The sequence below is a fragment of the Crinia signifera genome, chromosome 3 (assembly GCF_055691185.1).
Source record: "Crinia signifera chromosome 3, ASM5569118v1, whole genome shotgun sequence".
NCBI lineage: Eukaryota > Metazoa > Chordata > Amphibia > Anura > Myobatrachidae > Crinia > Crinia signifera.
The window spans coordinates 265,146,843-265,168,182 of NC_139219.1; positions in this window are offsets into that span (position 1 = coordinate 265,146,843).

The following is a 21,340-nucleotide window of genomic DNA, read 5'->3' on the forward strand; positions in this document are numbered from 1 at the left end:
TCCTCTTTGCAGATGCATGCGAGTGGATGTGTAAGTCTACACATCCACTTGCATCTTAGCACGGAGATTCAGGCAGCGGGGCAGAGTTTCCATGCTCAATAGGCAGTGAATATAAGCAACCTAGCCAGCAGGCCTGAATTACTCCCCATGTCTGTTCATTATACATTTTGTACTATTAAGCCTATCTAATCAAACTATTCATTAGTGTTTCTGGATTTTACTGATGTTCACCCTTTTGAATAAATAAATATGTCTTCCTTATCAGTAGCTGTCCTCAGCTAGGTTGAGTAAGTTCAAATTTTGGATAATATTTTTATACCCTCCTGGAAGTTGCAGGAGGCTCCCAATTTTGGAAGCGGGACCATTTGTCTACAGCAAAAAGAAAGACAACCATTAGGTCGACACCATTAGTTCGACAAGCAAATAGGTCGACATGCAAAAGGTCGACGTGTCAAAAGGTTGACATGCAAAATGTCGACACTGCCATAAGGTCGACAGTGTCTAGGTCGACAGTGAAAAGGTCGATTTGGGGTTTTGCCCAGTTTTTTTACCCAAATGTTGACACAGTCGACATGGACACAGTTTGAAGTGAACCGCAGCCCCTCGCATCGCTCGCTTCACTCGCGATGCTTCGGGCACGGTGCCTCGCTGCGCTTGGCACACTATTTTATTCTCACACCTCACCCCAGTGGATGGTAGGGCATGAAATACCGCCTGTCGGCACATGTCGGCTCAAAAAACAGTGGAAAACCCCATGTCAACCTTTTAACTGTCGACTTAATGGCAGTGTCGGCCTTTTTGCATGTTGACCTTTTTGCATGTCAACCTTTTTACATTGTCTAACTAATGGTGTCAACCTAATGGTTGTTAGGAATTGTTATCTTTTTGCTGTAGACAAATAGTCCGAATACCCCAATTTTTATGGTAGTCTCACAAGCCCCAGAAGGGTAGATGAACTCACGCATTTTGCTGCATCATGCCCACTTCTTAGTGAAATGGCCAGGATGAGGATACAAGCAGGGAAATACCTGCAACATTGTAAATGCTTCGGGCACGGTGGCTCAATGCGCTCGCCACACTATATAAAATCAACTCCATGCATAGTTGGATAGTGGGGGTATGAAATCACCCATGGGAGACTATACAATTAAAAATCTGGTCTTTACAATGAAAAATCGCATCACATCGCATGCCTTAAGTAGTGGCATGCGATGAAAAAATCGCTCGCCCAGATAATACACAAGTACCAACCATTTCAAAACATGTATGTAAAAGTACATAAACCATAAAAGAAAAAAATAACCTTGGATGGTTGGTGGAATATAAGCAATTACTTACTGTATTAATCTGCTAAGTGAATTCCTGTTGTATTTATAAATAGCTTAATAGTACAAATGTATATGGTGCGTACATGCAGGGAAATCAGCATACTGTACATAATACTGCCTTATGGTAAAAATATAGGTATAGTTATTTGACATATGTTATACTGATTTTAACTTCATGAATAAAATGTCACTTATTTATTCACATACAGAATGTTCTTCAAATGTTTAATTAACTGTCCTTTGTTCTACAAAATGAAGCTATCACTTGAAAAATCTGTCTATAAAATAAATGGTTAAATTAGAATGGCTAATTAAAAATTATTTTTATGCTGGTCTGTAAGCATGACAGTGGCACATTCCTCTTTTCAAGTAAATTTTAGACCACTAATAATTTATTATACAAGGTTTCCTACCCTCCCCGAATGGCCGGGAGGATTTCGAATCTCGGATACCCCTCCCAGCTCCCCGGACCGCCCTCCTAGACTGGTGAAATACCGGTATTTGCGGCTTTTCAGGGAGGGGATGAGGCCAAAATGACGCAAATTGAATCATTTTAGCCCCTCCTCCTTCCCAAGAGCTGCAAACCATGGTATTTACTGTGCTGGGGCCGGGGATTGATGACATCAAGCACTGACCCACCCCTGGAAATGATGCAGTTTCCTCTCCGCAGGGCTGCAATCAGAAATTGTGGGGCCAAGGACTGACAAAATAGGCAGGTCCCCCTTCCCTTTCTTGAGCATGTGGAATGCCTGGTGAGACCTCCAGTGTCTGCATTACTGGTCACACTACTCAACCTCTACACTGCTTTAAGGGAAATTGGATTTTTGTTTATGACATATTATACTTTTTAAACTCCAGTCCTAGGCCCCCTTTCTGTCTGGGCCGAGGACTGGAGTCCCCGCAGTCCCCCCCCCCCCCCCCCCCCCCCCCTGATGGCTGTCCTGCCTCTCCGGGCATCTTCGGGAAAGGAAACATTTAAAGTAGGCAACCTCGTATTTATATCTTATATCTTATCTTATCTATATATTTTATCCAACTACGCATATAAGTATTTATTTTGTTGTTAACTGGAAATAAAATTAACTTGTCTTTAATTTAAAAACATGATTTCACAAAAGAGATGTAAACAGTATATAAACAAAATATTACAATGTCACACAGTGGTATTATGATTATTTGCAGTGTTGCCGCTGTTCATTAAACTGTCTCCCCAAAATCAGAAATTCCAGTTTTGCTGTTAAATATATTCCGTAGAGAATAATTGCTATGCATCTACAAAAGTGCAAAGTGAGATGATAAATTCTTATCACTGTCAGAGGCTGTATCTGAAGTATACAGAGTGTGCTGGCCGGCCTGCTGGAAAATGTTATAAGGCAGGCCATAGAACAGGCTTTCCCAACCACGGTCCTCAAGGCACACCAACAGTGCAGGTTTTGCAGATATCCAGGCTTGAGCACAGGTGACTTAATTAGTACCTGAGTGATTCTGATTAAACCATCTGTGCTGAAGCCTGGATATCACTAAAACCTGCACTGTTGGTGTGCCTTGAGGACCGTGGTTGGGAAAGCCTGCCATAGAATGTGCCTGGCTGTATACTGTCGGGCCTAGGTAACTTTACCAATGATGTATTGTGTGGATTTTATTTCACTAATATTCAGTATTGCATATCAGTTAGTAGGCTGCCCAATGTATTGTCTGTTGGTCTTTTGGTCTATTAAAGGCTCTCTGTATTTTATATTAGTCTGCCATATACTCTCTGTATTATATATAGATCCATTAAAATGCCTGCTACTGTATGATGTGACTCAACAATCTTTGGAAAGGAAAGCCTCCCAGAATGCTGGTCTTCTCCTTCGACTCCCCTCCCCCCTTGTGGGTCTGTGGAACCAAATGACACATATTGTGTCATTGTAGCCCCGCCTACCTTGGTGCAATGCCTGAAATACTGGCATTGCATGGCGGGACGTGGTCATGAGTACGCAATCACTCTGAACATGCCAGATGTTTCATTGTAGCTCTGCCATCAGCCCACATCTTTCTCATCCCTTCATTGGCCCTGCCCCCCCTGTCTGAAGGAACTGGCTGCCCTCTCCCAGAGAGGTCAGCCAGAAAGTAGGCAACCCTGATTTGGATCACATTTCTTCACCATTCTGATGTTTGCTTTGAGCAATAATTGATCCTTTTGACTAGTCTTGCTTTTATGTATTGATTTGCTGCAACATGATTGGCTGTTTATACTTTGCAATGACAAGCAGGTGCACATTATGTCTAATTTGTAGAAGGGACAATTACTCTACCAGTATGTCTTTGGAGATCATGGAGAATGATTGGTGTGTTTATGTCAGTCGTACAAGACTTTTAGGTTAGACATATATAGTAAAGTGAGGCCCCCTGTCTTTTAGGGATGAGAATTGTTGTATCAATAGCCCTACCACTGAGAAAAATGAATTGTATCAGAAAGGGACAGAGTAAGGTTTGTCTCTATGTGGTGCACCAAGAAAGAACAACATTATAAAATATACCTTTTATTTAATACATGTTAAGACAGCAAAATATAAAAAGACAACACAAAACATAAACACAAACATAGTGAGCAAGGTGCGTGTTAAACAAGTGCATGCAGGTTCTCCATGCGCGTGATACGTTCCTCCTTAAATTAGTTTGGTGTGTCACAAATAGATATGTGTCCCTTATAATAATGTGCCTTCCTTTAACAAGTGTGGCTCACTTTGCCGATGAGACAATAGGGTTCACTAATCTATTATGGGGATGACTGCCTGTACTTGGTTTCCGATACACTTGTTAATAAAATTCTTGCAAGTTCTGTATACAAGAGGCTAGTATCCCTGGTACTTGTGTATTTTGGCGGCGCCCCCGATGTCCATCGTACGATGAACGTATCGCATCGCATGCCATGTACCCGATGGCATGCGATGCGACGCGATTTTGACCCCCTATACGATAAAAAATCGTATAAGCACCCTAAAGGGTGCTTTTGAGCACCCTAATGGGTGCTTACAATGTTAAATGCACCCCCACGCCACCCCCCCACTATAAACGTGAACCTGAAGTGTTGCGAGCGCAGCGAGCCTACGAGGGGCGGCGGTACGCGTCCTACGACCTTTTCATACCCCCACTATCCACGTCGGCGTGGAGTTGAGAATAGAATAGTGTGGCGAGCGCAGCGAGCCACCGAGCCCGAAGCGTGGCGTGCGCAGCGCGCCCCGCGAGGGGACGCAGATACCTTCACAGGTAAACGCGTCCCTTCGCGGGCTTCACAGGTATCCGCTGCGCTCGCCACGCTTCAGGCTCGGTGGCTCGCTGCGCTCGCCACACTATTCTATTCTCAACTCCACGCCGACGTGGATAGTGGGGGTATGAAAAGGTCGTAGGACGCATACCGCCGGCCTCGCGGGCTCGCTACGCTCGCCACGCTTCAGGTTCATGTTTATAGTGGGGGGGGTGACGTGGGGGTGCATTTAACATTGTAAGCACCCATTAGGGTGCTTAACATTGTATAAGCACCCATTAGGGTGCTTATACAATGTTTAATCGCATTGCATCGTATGGCATTGTATGCCATGTACAATGGCATACAATTTGAAAATTGTATGCCATCTTGCACTATCGTACGATATCGCGTTGCATCGCATACCATCGTATGCGTTATAGTATGCGATGCGATGGGCGCCGCCAAAATACACAAGTACCGTATCCCTTATATGTAATGTGTTGCTGTGTATTGATCTCAACATTAATAGCTAGTTGTTCCCAGAATAGTTATTTTGTTGCCATTGTAGTGTGGGTCTGTTCATTTGTTGCTAATGTGATACCCACATCAATTGTGTAGTCCGATTGCAGTGGGTTGTTGGGTCCTGACCATTGCTCTAGTGAATGCACGTATCACAATGTCTGTGCTGTTATTGTGCTCAGCAACTGGTTTGAACCCTTTTATGCCCGGGAGGAATGATTGCGTGTACCGATGCACCTACATTGACCAATTTATAATACCTGGGCTCTATTGGCTTAGCCAGACAGTATATAATATATATTATTGGTATCTCAAATAACTTGGATATCTGCCGACATCCGTAAGAGGAGCAGTGCTGTAGTTAATATCACTGTATGTATATACTGATAATGCTAGTGTTAGCCGGATTGTTTACAGCGCAATCCCCACGAGAGGCAGTTTACATACAGTTGATTTCAGTCTGGGTGTAATCTGGAGTGCAATAATTGATATACACACACATACACTATGCTGCCGAGAAAACTCGCACAAGCATAGGAGAATATACAGACTTTTTTAAAGCAAGAAATAACTCTGCAGTATAAAAATAAGTAATGTATCCACTGTATATTTTGTAGTCCCAGTAGAACTCAATTTCAAACACAGAAGAGAAGTCAAAAGCCGTTAAGAGCTTAGGAGTAGAATGACAGGTCTAAATAATAAGTTATAGCTGCCATGAAAGGTCACAGCAGGAGTCCTGGGTAGAAAATATATGAGTGAAGGAACTTACAGTATTTATAATATTTGTTTTTAGGAACTTCAAATACCAAGAAGTTTATTAAAAGGACTGTTGTGTCAGTTGTTATTTTGCACATTGCTATACTTTTATACTGTACTTCTGCGCATTCACACCTTTATTTACATTTTTTAAATATTATTAAAATAGATTAAAAGTTAAAAAAAATAGGTCAAGGAGTCACTGGGCCATTCCACTGTTTAGTTACAGAACCTCATTCATAATTTAAAATCTTTTTCTCAGCCTCTACACAGGAAAAGTGCACAGAAAACAGAGTAGCAGTGATAAGCAATGCAAAGTATATATGGCACACTACACAAAAGAGAAAATGGATAAAATATAAGAGACAATGAGGGGTATTCAATCTGGGATCCGACTGTAGGAACGTCCCACGAGTCGGAATCCCGGGCAGTTTTTGGTTCTTCCGACTGTAACTCGACAGTCAGAATTCAATGTTCTGACTGTTGAATGCCGGAAAGGCTGTGGAACGATGAAAATTAATTCTACAATCCACGGCCATTTCCGACAATACAGATTAACCTCCATCTATATTATAAATTGAAGAGTGTGTGTGTGCGTGTATGCCACCAAATTCAGCAACTAGGTACCTCTGCACCCAGTTGTGTGCACCTTTAAGCTGGTTTTGGGAAATTTCACTTAAAAATTTAAAAAACTCCAAGGTTTAATTTTCCTTGATTGATAATCTGGGAAAAAGATTGACGTTCTGAGAAACAGATGACGAAGGAACAACTGATTTAATTGCTTTCGTTGAATATGAATGACACATTCTAACATAATGGTGAAGGTTTTAAACAACGAGGAATAATTAAGGATATACATATACCACACATCACATACATGTACACATTATACATACACACACAGTACACCACATACGCACACATAGCACACAACACACACATATATGCTTAGCGCACCTCACACACTTACACATTGGACAGATACACACAACAGAACACACGCACACATAACACACCACATGCAGTACAACACAAACCCATATACACTACAGCACACACCCAAAAACCGTACATCAAACACACAGAACACACACACTTAAACATTGCCAGGATATATACACTAAATATATACTGTACGTAGCGCACCTCACACACTTACACATTGGACAGATATACACAACACAAGACAGACACATAACAAACCACCACTCACAGTACAACACCCACATACAGTACAATGCTGCGCACCTCACACACTTACACATTGGACAGATACACACAACAAAAGACACACACATAACACACCACTCACAGTACAACACACACCCACATTAACTACAACTTACACCCAAAACACATAACGCACACACTTAAACATTGCACAGATACACACAGCACACTACACATATATACATAGCACACCTTATGCTCTTACACATTGGAAAGATACACGCAACACACAAACACACATAACATACCTCTAACAGTACAACACCCACCCACATTGACTACACACACCCAAAAATAGTACAACACACACACTTAAATATTGCACAGATACACAAAGACATAACACACACACACATACAGTACACATACTGTATATATGTAGCACACCTCACACACTTACACATTGGAAAGAAACACACAAAATACACACCCACATCCACTACAAGTCACACACAAAAACAGTAGAACACACACAAACACACAGAACACAAAAAATAATTGCATCATAAAGTAGCATACCCTCCAACTGTACTGAATTTGCTGGTTTTTTTTAAACAGTCTGGACCGGCAAATAAAAACTGTACCGAATGTACCATTTTTTCTTTTTTTCCCATATCCCATATCTCAGCGGCACTGAGAAATCTTTGTCCTGGCCAATGCACCCATTAAAAAAGTGGGTACACCCCCATCCACACAATCATCAATTTGAATCAGAACTTATTTTTTAATCCTACTTTCATTTCCTGATTGTATTTCTATGTACACCTATATTTTTTCACTATTAGAGTAAATTATACACTTTAATGTGGTAAATCTTCATCTCACTGTTATTCTTCAACTTCTTACACTCATTGTCAGGAACCAGTCTGTTTTGTTTTCTGTCAGTTTCTGTTTGGCATTTTGACTCACTGGTGACCTCCAGTGGCAGGTCTGTTGCCATTACAGCTTTGTGTTCTGGGAGCTTAGTTTATTCACTAGGCTGTGAGATATTAAGCTAATCAAGCACTAGCCTGGGAGCTCCCTGAATCTTCAGGTGTAATTAATCACCTGAGCCCTTTATAGGGCAGGCTCACCTGCAGTATTCTGCCAGTGATAGCTTTCTGTTTAAGTTCCTGCTGCATTTGCAGGGAACTTCTGTTTGCTCCTAGCCACGCTTCCTGGTCCCTTGTTCCAGTCTCCTGTTTGGATCCCAGGATATATCCTCTGCAGCTCAGCTCCTTGCTAGTAATAGCATAAGCCTGATTACCCGGTCCCCGTAGCATTGTTGCTCCAGTCTTTGAAGTGTCCTGGTGTATACTCCTGCTCTCTTGTCTCCCAGCCTGCTTGGATCATCATCCTGTCCTGGGCCAGAGCCTGCACCTGTCCCCGTTACCTATCTGCCTGTGGGTCACGTAAGTGCTCCATTGGAGCCTGCTGGTTATTCCTTATACCATCTTTGGCCCGCCGTGGCTGTACCCCTCCGTGGGTCCGCTGTTACTTTGCGGTATCATTTCTGTTGTCCTTCCTCTGTGGTTATTGTCTGTCACCTTAGCGTTGGGTAGGCAGGGGTATTTCCCTTCTAGCTACTCCTTGTTTTGGGGAATCGCAGTCTCGGGGTGTCCCTGTTCCGAGATTCCCTATTTCCTTGTTTGTGTCTGCGACTGGGTCGCCGTTCCCCGTTCTTGGCCAGGTGCCGGTAGTTAGGGGTCTCTTCCCAGCTAGGCCCTGTAGTTAGACGGTCCTTTTGAGATACCCCTTGGCGATCGCTCACCCCTTGTCTTTACCTAACACCTGGCTGCATCGGGGTCAGAGCCGGCCTAACTGGCTCTGTCGAACGTGGCGGCTACAGGCGAAGCCTAGCACTTGCAGGGGTATTCCATCTGCCCGGGGGACTCAACAGAGTCAGTGTAGGTTTCGCTGTGGCCGTTCTAAACAGCGGTCCCAGCTGCGGGCTCACGCCTGACCTTTTTCCTCCTGCCAGCTGTCGTATCACCCAGAGCCCAGGCGAAAACCATAACATTAACACTGGCCATACCGATATATGCATGTGTTCACAGTAGTCATAGGTATACATGCATATATAAAATTTTGTTTCAAGGTGATTTGGGTGTTTTTGATTGGTAGCGGGACTTATAGATTTGTCCATATTAAGATTTTTTTTTTCTTCCCGCATTTTGCCCGTTACGGGGTTTTGCTTTATTCAGCTTGCCCAGTTGGTCTGGTCTGTTTGTTTCATTGCTGTAATCATGCAGGCCTTGCAAGCTTCCTTGATGGCCTTAAATAAGGCCTTTACAGAATTAAAACCTGAGCGGGTTAAGGGTCTGCAGCAGTCATTTCTGCAATTGCAAGATCTGTTAACCCAAGTTTTCCTGGATCTGTCTGAGGTTTTTGGGGCTCAACCAGCTCCTAGGGAGACCCTGGCTAAGGGGGTAGTCAGTCAAACTTCAGATCAGGAGATTCAGAAGGGACATAGAAGTTTTTTACGGCCAAGGCTCACACCAGAAGAGCGGCGACGGCGTAAAGACTTTAACCTATGTCTGTATTGTGGGGAATCAGGCCACTTTCTCCAGTATTGCGAATTGCGCAGACCTGGTGGTGGTACTGGGAAGGGTTTTCCTCAATCCAAGTGGTATCAGGAGATTACATCTATGCCTATCTCCTCTAAGCAGGAGGAGCCTGACCACACACCCCACATACGTAACGCTCCGACTTACAACTGGGGTCCTAAGACTAGAGCGCCCCATGTTGAGGTACGGAATCAGACGGGAATGTGGAATTCATCCACAAAGATTCCAGACAGAAAGACGTTAGATACTAATCTTCCAGTCAGGGAGATCAACGTTCTTTCAACATTGGAACTGTTAAGTCCCGTAGAGGAGTATCAGGTTTTTCCCTCAAAAGGGGCTTCAAGCGGCATAATCCCAGAGGGGGTCCTTGAAGCCATCAACCCTAAGAGGGTCTTGGGGAACTTAACCCCACATGGAGTTATGGAGGTCATTGCTCCTGATGAGGCCTTGGGAGGCATAACTCCGAAAAAAGAATCCCTGACATCAGTCTCAGCCGGGATTTCTAGTGACATCTTACCCGATCTTGGGGTTCTCGGAGTTGCCTCTGAGGTTGTGGATCCAGGAGTCCCGGTCTCCTTAGGCGAGTCCAATGCCGGGGGCTCATCTAGCGGCAAGGGCGCTTGGGGCTCATTGAACGTTTGTGGTGCTCGAGGTCAGTCGAGCCAATTTGATGCCCAAGGCCCGCCGGGCGTGTCTGATGATACTCCTAAAACTCCATACTTCGATGGAGATTTAGCCCAGCTCCGACCAATTGCTCAGCAATTCCTCGCTGGAATGGACTTCTCACATAATGTGAAGATGACTCCTGCTTCTGCTGTCCGTAATCTCTTTTCATGCTTTAGAGGAGGAGCTTTGGAGTGGGTTAAACCTCTCATAGAGGCTGACGATCCCATCCTAAGGGATCTTCCGGGTTTCCTAAAAACCGTGCGGAAAGTGTTCAGCCCAAAGGCCGTAGCCCCGAGTGGGGGCCCAAAGGCCGTAGCCCCGAGTGGGGGCCCAAAGGCCGTAGCCCCGAGTGGGGGCCCAAAGGCCGTAGCCCCGAGTGGGGGCCCAAAGGTCTGTTTCGCCCCAGAAGGTGGGCAAGTCTGTTTCGCCCCAGAAGGTGGGCAAGTCTGTTTCGCCCCAGAAGGTGGGCAAGTCTGTTTCGCCCCAGAAGGTGGGCAAGTCTGTCTCGCCCCAGAAGGTGGGCAAGTCTGTCTCGCCCCAGAAGGTGGGCAAGTCTGTCTCGCCCCAGAAGGTGGGCAAGTCTGTCTCGCCCCAGAAGGTGGGCAAGTCTGTCTCGCCCCAGAAGGGGGGCAAGTCTGTTTCGCCCCAGAAGGGGGGCAAGTCAGTCCGGTCCCTGAGGGGGACTCTGCCAGTCCGGTCCCTGAGGGGGACTCTGCCAGTCCGGTCCCTGAGGGGGACTCTGCCAGTCCGGTCCCTGAGGGGGACTCTGCCAGTCCGGTCCCTGAGGGGGACTCTGCCAGTCCGGTCCCTGAGGGGGACTCAGTCCATCTAGTCTCAAGTGGTATCATAGAAGCTGTGTCCCCGGAAGGGGTGGCCATATCCATGTCTGAGGTCCCAAAGACCACAGCCTCAGCAAGGGTCTTGATGGCTGCAAACCCGGTGAGTGTTTCAGTTTTGCCAGCCTCTCGGGAGGCTTCAGAAATCTTAGCCCCCAAGGTTGTTGTTCCCATAGAGAATTCCAGTTCTGAGGTCCCAGAGGTGGATGTCCCTACGTCCATCGGGTTTGATGGAGATCTTGGCCATTTTATTGCCCTGGTTGGACACTATGTTTCCCTGTTTGAATCTGGACCATCTTCAGGGGTCACTTGGGCTAACATTGTAGACCTCATCATTTCTGCCTTTAGGGGTAGACCTCAGACATGGGCCTATGAGCGGATCAATGCTAGTGACCCTTGTATCCGAGATCTATCTTCTTTCTGTGATGCAGTTATTAAGAAGTTCAGTCCCAAAAAGAAGGATGGGGTTCCACCAGCTCCTGGAAATGTGGTGCCCAGCATAAGCCAGGGGCTTAAGGACCTGGCTTCTGGAGACTCACAGTCTCTGTTTGTTCGTTCTTCTGCCTCATCGCTTGGTCCGGAATCCAGGAGTTTAGCTATTGGTTTTGTCTCACTGACTCCTGACAAAAAATTTTTAGACACATCTGGTACCTGTAATTCTGGGTCTGGGGAATCCAATAAGAGTTCTGCCTATGGCCAATTAAGACATTCTTCCCTTTCTGAGATTCCGTCTGTTAAAAAGACTCTCATGATCTCCTCAGATCGAGACTTCAACTCTGTTTCTGATTTGGTAACCCATAGCTGTGATTTGATAGAAGGTACCATCAGATCTGATAATGTGTGGGGCCTTAAACTGCTGATTCCATCAAAATCTAGGAAAAAGAAAAAGAAGAAGCATTAATCTTTTTCCGCTTTCCTGGATCATCTTGTTTGTCTTTTTGGTTGTGCCCTGTGGTCACCCTCAAGGGGGGGCACTGAGACAAGCCGTGGTTTTAGCTTGTGTTCACCTTTCTGTTGCCTTTGCCCCATTATCCAGAATCCAGATACATTTAATTTTTGGAGGTCTGGATTTTTGGGGTCTGTTGACCCCTCCTCAAGGGGGGGGGGGGGGTACTGTCAGGAACCAGTCTGTTTTGTTTTCTGTCAGTTTCTGTTTGGCATTTTGACTCACTGGTGACCTCCAGTGGCAGGTCTGTTGCCATTACAGCTTTGTGTTCTGGGAGCTTAGTTTATTCACTAGGCTGTGAGATATTAAGCTAATCAAGCACTAGCCTGGGAGCTCCCTGAATCTTCAGGTGTAATTAATCACCTGAGCCCTTTATAGGGCAGGCTCACCTGCAGTATTCTGCCAGTGATAGCTTTCTGTTTAAGTTCCTGCTGCATTTGCAGGGAACTTCTGTTTGCTCCTAGCCACGCTTCCTGGTCCCTTGTTCCAGTCTCCTGTTTGGATCCCAGGATATATCCTCTGCAGCTCAGCTCCTTGCTAGTAATAGCATAAGCCTGATTACCCGGTCCCCGTAGCATTGTTGCTCCAGTCTTTGAAGTGTCCTGGTGTATACTCCTGCTCTCTTGTCTCCCAGCCTGCTTGGATCATCATCCTGTCCTGGGCCAGAGCCTGCACCTGTCCCCGTTACCTATCTGCCTGTGGGTCACGTAAGTGCTCCATTGGAGCCTGCTGGTTATTCCTTATACCATCTTTGGCCCGCCGTGGCTGTACCCCTCCGTGGGTCCGCTGTTACTTTGCGGTATCATTTCTGTTGTCCTTCCTCTGTGGTTATTGTCTGTCACCTTAGCGTTGGGTAGGCAGGGGTATTTCCCTTCTAGCTACTCCTTGTTTTGGGGAATCGCAGTCTCGGGGTGTCCCTGTTCCGAGATTCCCTATTTCCTTGTTAGTGTCTGCGACTGGGTCGCCGTTCCCCGTTCTTGGCCAGGTGCCGGTAGTTAGGGGTCTCTTCCCAGCTAGGCCCTGTAGTTAGACGGTCCTTTTGAGATACCCCCTGGCGATCGCTCACCCCTTGTCTTTACCTAACACCTGGCTGCATCGGGGTCAGAGCCGGCCTAACTGGCTCTGTCGAACGCGGCGGCTACAGGCGAAGCCTAGCACTTGCAGGGGTATTCCATCTGCCCGGGGGACTCAACAGAGTCAGTGTAGGTTTCGCTGTGGCCGTTCTAAACAGCGGTCCCAGCTGCGGGCTCACGCCTGACCTTTTTCCTCCTGCCAGCTGTCGTATCACCCAGAGCCCAGGCGAAAACCATAACACTCATAACATTCAAACAAATACAGACAGTTCTCATGCCCATTGATCAATGCACCCGTTGATGCTTGTGATGGCTGGATCATTGGATTGGCTCAGTGGATGTAGGGAAGAATTTGGCCCATTGCACCCCTTCCCATTGGTGCATTGCGTCCCATCATGACGTCACGTGGCCAGGCCCATGAGTATCAATGCAAACACATTCTAATATTATGGTGGAGGCTTTAACAAATTACAATCTTAGGTCTTTGGCACAGCATAGGTGTTAGCATGAGTAGGGGAGGGAAGGTGGCTGGCAGGGGGCAGCAGCAGCAGAATGCAAGTGGATCGATGCCTGCTCTGTCACATGACATCAGCATCGGTCACCTTTACAGGCATCTCCCGTATGATTTCTGTCCCCTTCGGCCGCATGCGAGGGCATGTGTTCTCGTACACATTCTCTCACATGCTAGCGAGGGGATGCAGGTGGCACGCGCATGGGGGGTGTCATTCGACAGGCAGCGCTGACCTGTTTGCTAGGCTACAGCCTAGCGAAGAGGTCTGCATTAGGCCCAGTCTTACAAGCCTGCAGATATTATTCAAGGGAAGCTTCTTATAATGGGCTTGTAGACAGTAATGTAGAATGGAGTTTGTTGCTTTCTTTTACTTTAGCAAGAGTGTCATATGTTTTTGCTAATAACGGTTATAGTCTTTTGTTCAGCTTCTCCGTGCATCTGAGTGTTATACAACCAAGAGAGAAGACAGAAAGGAACATTCTACATTTCTTCAATTACTGTATGTGATAAATAAGAAGGTCAGTTGAAGCCATTTAGGAGGCAGCATTCTGAATTGGGTGAATTATTTTAGAGTTAGGTGATTTTCTTACCTCACTACCTTCAAATGCTAAAACCTGCCACACTCTGTGGGTGTTTACTTAAAAAAAAAAAAATCTTAACTGTATTAAGGTCCAGGGTAACAGATGGACAAATATTAAGTAAAATAATAAAGAAATTCCCCATCTCGTCCTCTCCCCTGCCTATTTCTTATTAATTACACTTGTTTTCTACCATCTTCCTCTTTTATCTTTGTTCTATTCTAAAGTTTTGCTACTCATTTTGTCTTCTGTGAGTAAATGGCAGAATGGGCTGCAATTGCTCCTTTGCTGCACCCATATGTACACTCTTGCAAAATCTATATTCCCTTTGTAAACTGATGCCCACTGCTAAAGTAAGAAATATGAAGCCAGACACAGCTCTGGATAAACCCGTGCTACTGCAGTACATTGGTGGGTGGAAAATGACCAGCACTATCATGGGCTGGAGCAGGATCTTGAACATGGCGAAATGGGCACTGACCCTTGTCACACCGGCATTGCTATGGCCCTGATCCTCTCAATGTAATATGAGTAAAATATTAGCAATGATGATGATGATTATTATTACTATTATAATTATTATTAGAAAAATATTCTAAAATGAGACACTAACTTTATATATTGTTTATGTCTCTCTGCTGCTAATTATTTGGTAATTAGCTTAATCATTGAAGAGTATCTGAATGAACTTATTTTATGCTGCAAACGTTTTTTAAATGCCATTTTTCTATGCTTAACTTTATTTTGTGGTCAATGAGAAATGAAAGTTAGATTTTATAGACACATCATGGAATATCTCTGACCCCAATCCTTTCTTCTTTTGCATAATTATGATTCTTTTTTATGATAATGTAGAAAATAATGTTGCAGTTTAAAGGGCATTTCTCTTGAATAATAATTGAATTTATATTTACAATTATCCTACAATGAATAATTTATTTATTTATGCATTCATTATGTATGTAGTTTACTTTGATCTTATTTTTACAATAGTTTTACCAATAAAAGTAAGATGACATTGGAGTTTTAGTATAGACGTTATAGCCCCCAACACAATGGGTATCGCAATGGCTAGTGCAGAAGACTACAGTACATCCCCCATCATTCTACAGCATGAAGAAAAGCTTTGCATATGTACAGTACTGTGCACCTGAAGTGCAAATTGTGATAGACAACTGGTCAGTGAATGCTCTCTTTCAGTATTACTTTGGTACAAGTGTTGGCTACCATTTTGGTGACATTTTATGATACTTTATTTTAATCTCTCTGTTAAGAACTTAGGGGTAAGTTTACTGATACAAGTTCTATTGAAGATGGAAGGTTGCCCATGGCAACCAATCAGATTCTATTTCTTGTTTATTTAGCACCTTCTAGATAAAAGATAGGATCTGATTGGTTGCTATGGGCAACATCACATCTTCAATAGAAATTATATTACCCATAACTGTTTGCACATTATATATATATATATATATATATATATATATATATATATATATATATATATACATACATATATATATATATATATAATATATATATATATATTTATATTTGTAGGGGTAATGCAGTATTGGTGATTATTTCCAATTTATTTTGACATATACTTATGTATTATCTGGGCTCCCATGTTAAATGCACCCCATTTTTTCATACCCCTACTATCCAACTACGCATGGAGTTGATTTTATATAGTGTGGCGAGCGCAGCGAGCCACCGTGCCCGAAGCGTGGCGAGCGGACACGGTCTCATAAGAAAACCGGGAGTCCAGATATTACATAAGTACCAATCTTTCATTTTGAAAATTTTTAAATTGGATCTGAAGGAAACTTTTTGATGTCTAATCACCAATTCTTATTAGAATTAGATGTAAATGCTTGTGACTACTCCTTCATTGTGGCCATCAGTGCTACATTATTATTCTTATTTTCTGCACTCACGGAGAATAAAAAAGTTAATCATCGTAGTCTTGGTCAACAATCGGAAGATTGCCCCTCACAAGCACAAACAAACCTTTCACCAGGTTAGAGTTATGTAGCAGCAGCAGCAGTAGAAAGTTGAAAATACATCTGAGGCTAAAGACACAAGGATGGTCATGGCCGAATCCAACTCAAAATCATCACCACTTTATTTGTCAGATCGGTGTTCATTAATGTTTTTGACTCAACTTGTTCTGTATACACTTTTCGTGTGATGTTCTAATTGGTGAAATTGATTGTATTAATAGGAAAATACAAAAAATGTGGGTAATACAGAAGCTGTGTACCAAATATGGGTGCAGATGTATGGATACTTACTGATAAAACAGAGAGAGATAAACTACCAACCAACCAACCAGATCCAGAACTGTCCTTTTTTATAAAACAACCTGTGACATGGCAATTAGGAACTGATTAATTGGTACTTTATCACTCTCCAATTTATCACTCCCCACGTTATCACTCTCCAAGGCATAGTACATATTTTCCCAGGTTTGGTAGAATTACAGTATGGTGGAATGTGTAGTTCCATAAAATAACAAGATTTATTTGAAACATCCATCAGGGAGTGGAAAGTGGATGATTTTCAAGTAGCACCTTACACATTTATTTTTTCTACTGGTAAATGCTTTTCTAAAACATACTATTTATAAATCTAATTCAAGTCTTTGGGTCACTTTTGTTTTGAACCAATTTTGTACTGAACAGGTTCATTAAAAGCTTTATAAGACTAAAACGTTAAAAGCCCTGTGATCTTAAAGAAATGTTCTTTAATTTGTCTTCATACTGTACTTTACATAGTGCCCATTCTAACGAGAGGCTGTTGACCTACTTAGACACTGGTGCTCATGAAACTGGCTAACAGCGTTTGGTTGAAAGCAATTAACACTGATGCTGTGAAAGAACATTTTATCATACATAAAGGCTGATTCTGAGTTGCACACAATGCGAATATTCAGGTGACAAATATGTCCAAGCGGTGCAGTTGTGATTGAGACACAAGCTATCCAACATGCTGGGCTTCCCTCAGCAGCGACTCGGAGATGACTATTTAGATGCAAAAGGAGGGTCCATCCTATGAGCCTTTTATGGGAGTATCGCTTTACAGCCGGGCAGAGAATGGGGGGCTGCCCAGCTGTATTCAGAGCACTGCAGATCCTGGCTACTTGAAACAATACCCTTTTCACACCAGAAAATGCAGGGTCTTACTTGGGAATATGGTCCCTGGATCATGCAGGGACATTTCTGGGTTGGCCTCTTTAACTGGATATATTGTTTAATCAGCTATAACTTCAGAACCAATTGATCCATTTACACAAGACCAGGATCATATTAAAGAAACAATGTAGACGGCGGTAAGAGACACTATAGACACATGATATTTTGATAAAAAATCAAATACTAATTTATTTATACATTTATCACAACAATTGATCAATTATAAAGATTAGTTTGTTTGAAGCGCTTTGGAGCTTATACTCATAGACTAACATTGTCTTATACCAAAGACTGCTGAAAATTAACCCCATGCATGCCTAAATCCATTCCAAAGCTCTGCAAACCATATGTGCTTTATCCTATGGCTGGCCACAGCATAGGACAGTTATAAAATACCGCATATTTCCTTGTGCAAAAAATACATAGCACACCATAAATGCTTTGAATTATTAGATGTGCACCATTAGGTTTTTTTAACCATATATCACCGGCCGGTGTTCCCAATCTTTATAATTGATCAATTGTTGTGATAAATGTATAAATAAATTTGTATTCGATTTTTTATCAAAATATCATGTGTCTATAGTGTCTCTTAGCGCCGTCTACTTTGTTTCCATTGATATCCTTTTCAAGAGGGGCTGAGTATCCCCCCTAGACGGCAGCAAGGACAAAATATATTTCAGCGCTCTGCTATCCTTTCTTTCTACATATTAAAGAACCCCTGAAACTGCACCGTTTGGTTCCAGAGAAATCTGCCCCAGAGAACATGAACAGCCATTAAATTACATATCAGAAATAAAAAAATCGGTTTACCCGCAATAGCTCTGGAACCAATTGACCCACATGGACTGGCGATTTGGGTTCGAATGAGATCAACTATAATCTTCTGTGATGGTGCATGAGAGGGAACCAGCAGGCGTCGGAACCGGATGGAGGGCGGAATTAGCGGGTCTTATGTTATCCTGTAGGGAAAATGTTCCAGGTTTGCCCAGCGGTATCTCTGGTTCCCAGGGGGCTAGCAACGCAAGGCTGGGCTCGTTGGAAAGCCCCTGTCCTCAGCTATGTCTAAAATGACAGGGGGCACATGCCCGGGTGCCACCCTCCATGAATCTGCCACTGAATGTATGTAAAATCCAGAATCATTCACTATTTTCTGGATCTTTTAAGTTTTTTGTCCTTTTAAATGTATAAATTATTTGAAATTAGGCTATAAAATAGATTCCTGAGGGCGGGAAGTACTAACCTATACCCCTGGGATCTGTCTTCTTTTCCATGGCGGCATGGTGTTCTCTGGTGTTTGTTAAAAAAAAAAGACCTGCATCTCCTCCGCTGCTTGATATACCACAAGTCTTCCGTCACAGTATTTCGGTCCCATTGATCTGACTGAACACACCGTGGACTCTGATGTACTAAGAGCTGCCGCAGGGGTCAATAGCACCATATTTACCTGGCGAATTTACATATTTTACTTTGTTTGCTGCCATTGGGGAAGCTTAGATCATTCCCAAGGTCCCCTCCGCAGCAGCAGCAACACACTCACAGGCAGAAGAACGGGGAGCAGGGGGGGAACCAGCCGCATGTGCATGCAAAGGAGCCGGGAATGGAAAGAATGGGAAGCCGGACTACTGTTGCGGGCACTGGTGCTCAACATGTACATGTCTTTGAGGCAGCGCTATGACATTGCCTGAAAAGAAGCCTACTGAACATGACAGCATCCACAGACGGATGCACATGAGCAGGGGGGGAAAAAAGCACAAATAATGCAGTTCGCAAATACAACTGCGGCCGCTTGAAGAAAAAAAAATAATACATAAGTGAAGACAACTGGTGGAAAGAGACTTGATCGCCACAGAGTGGAGACGAAAAATTTGCGGAAGAAAAGCGGTAATTAATACATCTCACCCTTAGTCTGTACGATTTCTGATTACATTCCAGGTCACTGACCTTGAAATGCATTTAAAATGTTAACTGCCACTGGCTGTGTTATTTGTGCGTGAATCATCAACCACAATAACAGCACATGTCTGATTCACCTGACTTAAAGTTCATGACTGCAGGTACATGTTGTTTAATTGGCTCTATAAAGGGTCTGCATAGGTCCAAACTCTTCATTGTGTTTTTGAAGTGTCATAGTGCTGTTATTGATACTTTATTGTTCTGACTGCTCTTTATCTTCTATCACCTGTATACTTTTATTTTTACTAAAACCAAGTCTGGTTTGGAGTCAATGTGTTTGCTAACCTCCTAACTCACAAATTCTATGCACCTACCGACTTGTAGTCATCTGCCAACATGACCTGTATTAATAATTGAATGACACTGTACTGCAATACATCATTTATATTTTTTTATAAAGTTATTTATAAAGAAAAAGTATAGTTGAACAAGTCAACTTTCCTAGCAAAAATACACAGATTTTAGATTCATAATGTGCTAGTTTTTTTTAATAAAAATTATGACCAGCTCAACAGCATATGACAAGACTTGGTATTCATATTAAGCATGTGTTTTTTATGATGTAATATTATTTCATAGCTTTCTTAGGGCCAGATGTATCAAGATTCAAAAAGTGATAAAATGGAGTGTGATAAACAGCCAGCCAATCAGCTCCTAACTGTCATGTTACAGGCTTGGTTTGAAATATGACATGAAGGAGTTGATTGGCTGGTTGTTTATCACTCCATTTTATCACTTTTGAAGCTTAATACATCTGGCCCTTAGTTACTTAACTTTTGTAAATGTTTTATTACAGATGGAGCATGGTCCACCTTTGAAGGGACTGGCGATTCTATCGCCAGCCCCCATCAGCCGCCAGCCCCACCAGGGGGCGCACATAAGATGCTTGAGCACCTGCTGCCGTCTCCCGCCTCTCCGCCGCCACCGACGGTGGGGAGGATCCCGCTGCCTAGCTGCCGAGAGACTGGAATGCGCATGCATTTGAGACGCACATGCATCCCAGTCTGATGGAGTCCCTCTACCAGTCAGGACGTTCTGGCGAGAGCTGAGCAACGAAGAGAGGGGCTCCATCTGTATATGATATACAGTAAGTAGCTAATGTAATTGCAGTTTACAGTTGTATATGTGTAGTCTGAAATGACTTTCAAGCTAATGTAATATGCCTGCTGCAATAGTTTTTCTAGGAAGTTTTTTTCCTAAAATCTTTCAATCACATTCTAAAAGTGTTTTGAGATTTTTTTTCTGATATTAAAAAAGATGAGGGGCGGGGCTTAACATGTGATTTTCTATGTGATTATGAATATTTAAGAAAAAAAATAAGGTATTAATACTGTAACTTTATTTATAAATTGCATTGATATATTGGAAAATGCAAAAAATAGGCATTAAAGACATTATCCAAACCATAATTTAGACTTAAAATGATTTGATTCATTAAAATAATAGAGTAGCTTTAAACAGCTCTATTATTATATCTCACTTATGTAACATTTTTAGTACTGAACTGTTACTTATTATTAATGTAACATATTTTAACACTTACACTGCTATTTCTTAACATTATGATGCCTGTTGGGTTATGCTTGCCCAGGGGGTTCCGTGTTTTGGACTTGCACCTTACAAATGTTAGCGACTTGATAAGATCACCTGGCTGTGGTAGGCGGATTTATATTTTGTGGCTCATAATCATGCTAAGAAGATATTATTATAATTGTTTTGATAACCAATTATATTACTGTGACCTTGCATTTTCTATTTTTTTTTGTTTAATACTAAAGAATCTAAATATTTGAACTTTAAATACATAGACAAGGAAAGGGTTACTTGTATCTGAATACGAAATTTAGCCTTTGGAAGCACTTGTTGAAGCAACATTGGGGTTTCAAAATTACAGTCTATTGTTTTCTACATTACAGTGGCACCACGATTTCGGTGCTTCTTCTATTGTGAGCATTTATACTATTAG